At 52.8% G+C, this 7,291-nt stretch overlaps 1 long non-coding RNA gene across 1 annotated transcript; it reads left to right on the top strand.

The window, feature by feature from the left end:
• Positions 1-2,610: 2,610 nt before the first annotated feature.
• Positions 2,611-5,441, top strand: LOC136356733 (uncharacterized). Its single transcript, XR_010741667.1, has 3 exons — positions 2,611-3,248; positions 3,342-3,435; positions 5,378-5,441. It is a non-coding gene; the product is annotated as an uncharacterized lncRNA (long non-coding RNA).
• The last annotated feature ends 1,850 nt before the right edge of the window (positions 5,442-7,291 follow it).

The following is a 7,291-nucleotide window of genomic DNA, read 5'->3' as shown; positions in this document are numbered from 1 at the left end:
ATGTCTCCCCTCGCCCTTCGGCTTTTCTTTGCGAAACAGTTTTTCAAAATTCTCCTCCCTGTCCCTCCAATTCTTATAGTTGTTAAACCGTGGAGGGTAAACCGTCAGCTTCGTGTCTGTTCGGAAGTCAAGTCAAGCATCAAGCTTCATGCAGCAAAGAGCGGGAAGGTCCGTTCAGAGTCGTCGTTCCGCGAAGATCAAGGAGAGTTTTCCCGGAGTTTACCTAAACCCAATCTTTCCTGGAAGAATAGTTTCGTTAGCTGCTAGGTCGTGTGTTGTTTGCTTGTGTGTAGGGGTATGGTTTGCATCATTGGTGGGGATGCGACCATACTAGGTTGTTTGCTTAAGCAACCTGAACAATAAAAGTGTACTCACAACAGATCAGTAGGCAAGTGGTTTAAGGTCTTATCTTTAGCAACCCCTCTCTTCCACCTCTCTTCCGCCCTGGCAGAAGATGGTCAGTGTTAGAGAGAAGAGCAACAACGGTGTATGAAAGTCACAGATCAATGGATCAGTCGAAAGCTACAAGGTACTCCCGATGCTAGAAGAATCCCTGCTCGTGATCAACATTTGGTATCCAGGATCAGAAGATGGGTGTATTGATGCAGGAGATGCAAAGCTCGATGCAAGGTCGAATGTAGCGGAAGCAACTCTAGCAGTAGTGTGTTGCAGTCAAAGTCAGTGGATCAGTTCAAGACAACAAGCTACCAGCTGAGTCGGAGCACCACACTCTGGTAAGATCCTGGCTAGCCAAGATCTAATGATGGATGTGTCAGATGTTGATACCGCAACTGCAGAGTCCAAAGCAGCAAATGCAACGACAATGTCTTCACCAACAAGTACAAGCTCAGATGCAAGCCGGAATCAGGATCAGAGCGAAAGTCAGTTTGTTTTCCAAGAGCAAGCACCTGCAACCTCAGACAGTACGCCACCAAGTCTTCAGCAGACTAGCACAGCTAAGTCACCACCAATCCCAGAGGCAACAAGTGCTACCTATAGTGGTTATGGTTTACAAGGTCAGTTCTTGCAAGGTTGTTCGTCGGCAAGGCGTTAGCGTCATCAAGACAACAGCTCTATTCGCAGCACCCCAGTTCCTCAAGTTGTGTCAATTCCAATGCGAGTCGGTCAGTTTAGTTTTGAGATATCAACTACACAACCCATTTAGGTGGACGACACCGAAGTCGGGCCTGAAGCATGCTAGATATGCCAGCAATAGAACTGATGGGGAAGTAGTCAAGAGTTAGTAAGATCACGAGCTAAATGAGAATTTCTTTATGTGGAATTTCCTATCGACAACCAAGGGTTAAGTTCCAAGTCTTGTCCTGGATGGAAGTGCATCGTCATTGCTTTATTTTGATTGATCGTTGAAGTTTTCTATTTTCAAAGCCAGGGCCATTCGTAAATTCGAGAAGTGTCGATTTTTCTTCAAGGACAATGGTTCAATTATTCCCGGTCACGCGAAAGTATGACTACTCTCTGTAAGGGGGGGTAGGTCGCAGAGATGAGTTTTGGTTCACCTCGTTGCCGTTTTCCTTAAAGATTCAACCCAGTGCAGCAAGTTGGCTAGTACTTGAAAGAGCCAGCTGCAAGGCGTCAGCAGAGTAACACTGATCCCAAGTTGTCTAATTAAATTCGAAGGTACGCCGGTGAGGCCAGGTCAACCGTTTGGCTTAAAGAAGTAGCATCAGGAACAGCCGCAATCCAGACAAGGACAGACCAAGCCAGTTTCCTGAAAATACTTGTGGTTTGAATCAAGAGCAAGTCGAGCAAAGTCATTGTCTGTGGGTTACGGAAGTCAGTTTCAAGGTTTCGGAAAAACTACACCGATCCCCGGTCAGCAAAGTGAATCCTCAGTTTATCTAATTGCCAGCATTAGCAATTCAATCAAAAAAAAATAGAAGTTCTATGAGCACCAGCAGTTCTGGTCAAGGTCAGACTAATTAGAGTCGGTCCGTCAGTTTATGGGAAGCAACAGAACAGCAAGCTTATGCAGGTTTGGTTCATCGAGCAATCGGTCAGATGAATCAGAAAGAGGCAGCATGTGTAAGCAGATCAGTCAGACCGCCCGCCAGCACCAGCTTTCTTTCTAGCCATCCCAGAATCTCGGGACGAGATTCCTGTAAGGGGGGTAGATTTGTAACGCCCCGATTTTCGTTCGGGAATAAAAATCAATTAATAATACATTTTCTAGAAATTAAATAAAACTTAAATCAATTTAATCAAGTAAAATAATGGGAGAATTAAAATTTTCCCTTAAAAATCATTGGCCGGGAATATTTTGTAATATTCTTTGCGCCCTAATGTACTCTCCGGAATTTTCCGTGAATTTTCGGAGCTCGAGAAATAGTTTCAATAACACAAAGATCATTGCATCAATTAAAATAAAAAGAAAACAAATAAAATTTCCCCCTTCCTCTCTTTGGGCCATTTTCGGCCCAAGTCTTCTTTCCTCTCCCGCGGCCCGCGCGCCTTCTCCCTCTCTCGGGCCGGCTCCCCTCTCTCTTGGCCCGCTCGCAAAAGTCTGTTTTGCGTCCCTTCTTCTCTCCCTTCGCCGACAGGTGGGACCGGCGGTCCCACCCGTCAGCTCCTCCTCCTACCTCTCGCCGGCCGACCCCAACCGCCATAGCCGTCCACGTCGCCGCAAAATCCGGCGCCCTCCCGCACCCGAGCTCGCATCCAACGACGTGGGCACGATCCCCTCCACGTCCTCCACCATTTCCCCCACTCTCCCCGCGAAAATCGGCGCCGGTTAACCCCTCCACCACCCCACGTCGGCGCCCCACTTCGCCGGCCGATTCCGCCACGTCCGGCCTCGATCCCGCCTTCCCGAGCCCATAAAAAGCATCCCCGTGCTCCCCTCGTCCGTTTCCCCATTTTTCCCGAGCCCGGCATACTCTCCCTCGCTCTCCCCACGCCGCACCCACGCGCTGCCACACTCCGGCGAGCTCCGGTCGCCGTTTCCCGCCGCCACAGCCGTCGCCGCGCCGAGCCACCGCCACCGCCAGCTTCGCCACCGCAAGGGGAAGTCCGGCCGCCTCTTATTTCCCCCTCTCCACCCCTCGAGCACCACTCCCACCGCACACCCGAGGCCGCCGCCCCTTTCACCGCCTCCAGCCGCGTCGCGCCGCCGCTTCGGTCGACGTCGACTCGCGCCGTTGCCTCCCTCAGCTCCGCAAGGACGAGGAGGACCTCGGCCGCCGCCTCTCTTCGCCGGAAATCCGCCGGAGCTCCTCCTTCCTCGGTCGCCGGTGAGCTCTACCTCTTGTCATCGCCATCGGTCTTCGTTTCCAGTCACCCCGCATCGGTCCTCCCCTCCCTAACTCCCTCTTCTCCTTCTGAAGGTCAAGGGCGACCCCGTCCGCCCTCCGTCCTCGCAAGCCGCCATTGGGCAATCGTCGTCGCCGTCCTCTTCCTCCGCGTCGGCCGCCGCTTCCGGTGAGGATCTCTCCTCCCTTCCTTTTTTCCCGTCCCCTTTCTTGCCGACTGCCGCCTCTTGGGGTGCGTCGCCGTCCCCGTGCGCGCCGCTGTCCTCCGGCCACCCGCCGCCGTTCCACGTCGCCGGCTGCTGCAGCCGGTTGCCGCCTCTGTAACGCCCCGATTTTCGTTCGGGATTAAAAATCATTAATAATACATTTTCTAGAAATTAAATAAAAGTTAAATCAATTTATCCAAGTGAAATGTTGGGAGAATTAAAATTTTCCCTTAAAAATCATTGGCCGGGAATATTTTGTAATATTCTTTGTGCCCTAATGTACTCTCCGGAATTTTCCGTGAATTTTCGGAGCTCGATAAATAGTTTTAATAGCACAAAGATCATTGCATCAATTAAAATAAAAAGAAAAACAATTAAAATCCCCTCTTTGTCTTTGGGCTCGGCCCATTCTCCCTTCCCTTCCCTCCTTCCCTCCTTTCTTCGCGTGGGCCGGCCCAGCTCGGCTCCCCCTCCTCCAAGTCCACATAACCCCCAGCCTCCTCCCTCCTCCCCTCGCCGACAGGTGGACCCGAGGCCCCACCTGTCATCGTCTCCCCCCAACCGTCTCCGCCTCTCTCCTTTCCCCCGAGCCACCGACAGGTGGGCCCCACCTGTCGGGTCCTTCCCCCACCTCCCGCCGATCCCGGTGCGCCGCCGCGCCGAAACCGTCGCCGCACCCACTTCCTCCGCTTTCCCCGCGCCCACGCCACGTCGCCGCGCCCACGCCACGTCGCCGCCCTCTCCCCGCGTCTCCCGGCCGCGCCAGCGCACGAGAGGGGCGGGATTCGATTTTGAATCTTCCCCCCCACCTTCTCTCTCTCCTCCCCCACGTCGCCGGCGAAATCGGAGCGCCTCCCGGCCACGTCCGCCTCCCCCTCCGCCTATAAAATGCTCCCCATGCCCTCCTCTCTCGTTTTCCGCTCTCACCGCTCCATCCCGTGCCCCCTACCGAGCTCGCACCGCCGCCACTTACGCCGCCGCCCGTCGCCGCACTCCGGCCGTGTGCCGCCGTCGCTAGAGCCGCCGCCGCACTAAGCCACCGCCACCACTAGCTTCGCCGCCGCAAGACCCTTCCCGGCCGCTGCTCTGCGTCGCCGGAATACCACCGAAACCCCATTTCCCTCGCGTCGTCGGTGAGTTCTCTCTCCCCTCCGACTCCGGCCGGCGTGGATGGTCGCCGTGGGGGTTTTCCTCCGCCCTAATTCCTCTCCTCTCTTTCCCTAGGTGTCGCCGTCGCTCGTCCGCACCTCGGCATCGCCGGTCTTCGCCGCCTCCCTCGTTTTTCTCCGCCGGCCATTGCCGCCCCTCCGGTGAGGTCTCCCTCCCCTTCCTTCCCTTCTTTTTTTTTCCCCGTGCGCCGCCGCCCTCTTCGCGCGCTCGCTGTCGCTTTCGGTCGTCGCCGCTCGCGCCGCCGCCCGCCGCCCGCGCCGCCGCTCGCCGTCGCTGGCGGTCGCATGCCCGCGCCGCCGCCTTGCCATGGCCGCCCGGCCGGCTTGATGCCGGGCCTGGCCGGTACATCGGCTCGTGGAGCCGGAGCCGTGGGGCCCGCTTGCCAGCCGTGCCCCCCCCTTGAGCCGCTGCCGAGTGGGCCCGTGTACCAGCGCCCTCCCCCTTTGACTCGCTGACGTGTGGGGCCCGCCTGTCGGCGCCGGCCCTTTGCTGACGTCAGCGGCAGTCCTTTTCCTTTGTAAAAATAAATAATAATTGCGCAATAATTCGTAAATAATTATAGAAATTCATTTAAATGGCTCAAAACTTCTAAAATTCATATCTAATTCATTCGAACTCCGAATTGAGCCATTCAACTTGCAAAATTCATCTAAAATTGAGCTCTACATGTTTGTTTAGTTTTTATGTACTGTTTCCTTGGTTTTTATTAGAGTTTTTCCTCGTTTTGCGTGCCAGCGTGTAGTTTCCGTCGTTTCGGAAGTCCGCGGTCGCGAGGAAAAGAGTTCGGAAGATCAAAGTGAAGAAGCAAGGCAAGTCACACATTCCCCTTGAGCATGTTGATCCCAATTTATAAATGTTTTACCGTTTACAAATAAATATGCATGTTTTGCTAATTACATGGGATCCGGGTATTACCTATCTGCTCGCTTGTGCCATGTTTACTTGATATCTATTCTTTGTCAACCTTGGGTAATGAATCGACTAGCTTGTGTTACTTATGTGACCTAGCTAGAACTATATGCTTAGCCATGCTTAATTACCACTAGCTCAGTTGATGGGATAATTACAGTTTTAGACCTTTCTAGTATCTTGTTGAGCCGCGTGCTCGAGACATCTGGCCATGTTTCATGGTCGTAATTATCCAACTAAAATGCGACTGAATGGTGGGCTGTGGGTGCATGGTTTTGCGAGTCGCACCCATGGCAATTAAGGACCGGTTCACGGGAAACCCTGGAAGACTTACAGTGCTTACCACAAGCGGGAATGGGTAACTGCTTGATCTGAAGTATAGCTCGACCCTTTCCTAGGCACCGGTGGCGAGGGTGGGCGTGATGGAGTTGGGTCGGCCGGGGTGTCCGGTTGTCCAGCTGCCGGATTCACCGCGGCGCAAGAGGGGACCGCCCACTGCCTTTTGAGGGGTGGGGGTGAAACCTTAGCGTGGTGTGGATGGTTAGGGAAGGGTTATGCGAAGGGTCTCGTCACAATCACTCGACATGGTGACGTGTGCATCATGGGCACATGATGACGCGGTGACATGTCGGTGGGTTGTGTCTTGTGGGTACAGTTGTGCACCTCTGGCCAGAGTAAAACTATTCGAATAGCCGTGCCCGCGGTTATGGGCGATCGACCAGATTCACCGTGATTAGTCCCACCTTAATAAATCGACCCAATGCACTGTAGTACAGGTGGGTTGGTTGGGCCTGTTCAACGTGGTGTAGCGTTGATCAGTGGAGATTCAATATTACTTTAATTACTCAACAGTTTTGCTGTTTTGCTCAATAAAATGTTTTACAACCGCCTTTATGCAAATAGCCACAAACCGTCCTTGTATCCCCTTGCACGTCTGCATCGTTGGTGTGGCTTGCTGAGTACGGTGGTTGTACTCAGCCTTGCTATCATTCCCCTTTTTCAGAAGTGTAGTGCTTCTGAGCTGAAGATGGAGTTAGAGGACCAAGGCTCAGACCCCAGTTGAGTTTTGCCTGTGGAGTGGAGCTGAAGCCCCGCTAGGATCGCCTTTTTCCGCTGCTGCTGCTTTTGTTTCGGTGTGAGGACTAAGTGCCTCTTCTGTAAGTATTTTACGCTTTATTTACGTTTGGAACTGTATATTACTTGTCGTTTTGTGTACCCTGGCTGGTCCTGGACAGGGATTTAATACACAAAATAGTCTGGAAATTTGGGCTAAATTTCTGGGCGTGACAAAGTGGTATCAGAGCCAACTCGACTGTAGGTTGAGCCAAATGGTCAAACCCTAAGGACAAGTTTTCTGAAAACCCTATTTGCAAATTGTCTCCTCTCGCCCTTCGGCAATTCTTTGTCAAACAGTTTTTCAAAATTCTCCTCCCAGTCTCTCCAATTCTTTTAGTTGTCAAACCTAGAGGACCAGCTGTCAGCTTCATGTCTGTTCGGAAGTCAAGTCAATTCGAGCCTCAAGCTTCGTGCAAGGAGCGAGAAGATCAGTTCAGAGTCGTCGTTCTGCGAAGATCAAGTGGAGTTTTCCCGGAGATGACCTAAACCCAATCCTTCCCTGAAGAGTAGTTTCGTTAGCTTCTAGATCGTGTGTTGTTTGCTTGTGTGCAGGGGTATGGTTTGCATCATTGGTGGGGATGCGACCATACTAGGTTGTTTGCTTAAGCAACTTGAACAATAAAA

The sequence above is a fragment of the Oryza sativa genome, chromosome 5 (genome assembly GCF_034140825.1).
Source record: "Oryza sativa Japonica Group chromosome 5, ASM3414082v1".
NCBI classification, from domain to species: Eukaryota; Viridiplantae; Streptophyta; class Magnoliopsida; order Poales; family Poaceae; genus Oryza; species Oryza sativa.
Note: the sequence above shows the minus strand (reverse complement) of the source record. Positions and strands in the feature narration are given on the sequence as shown.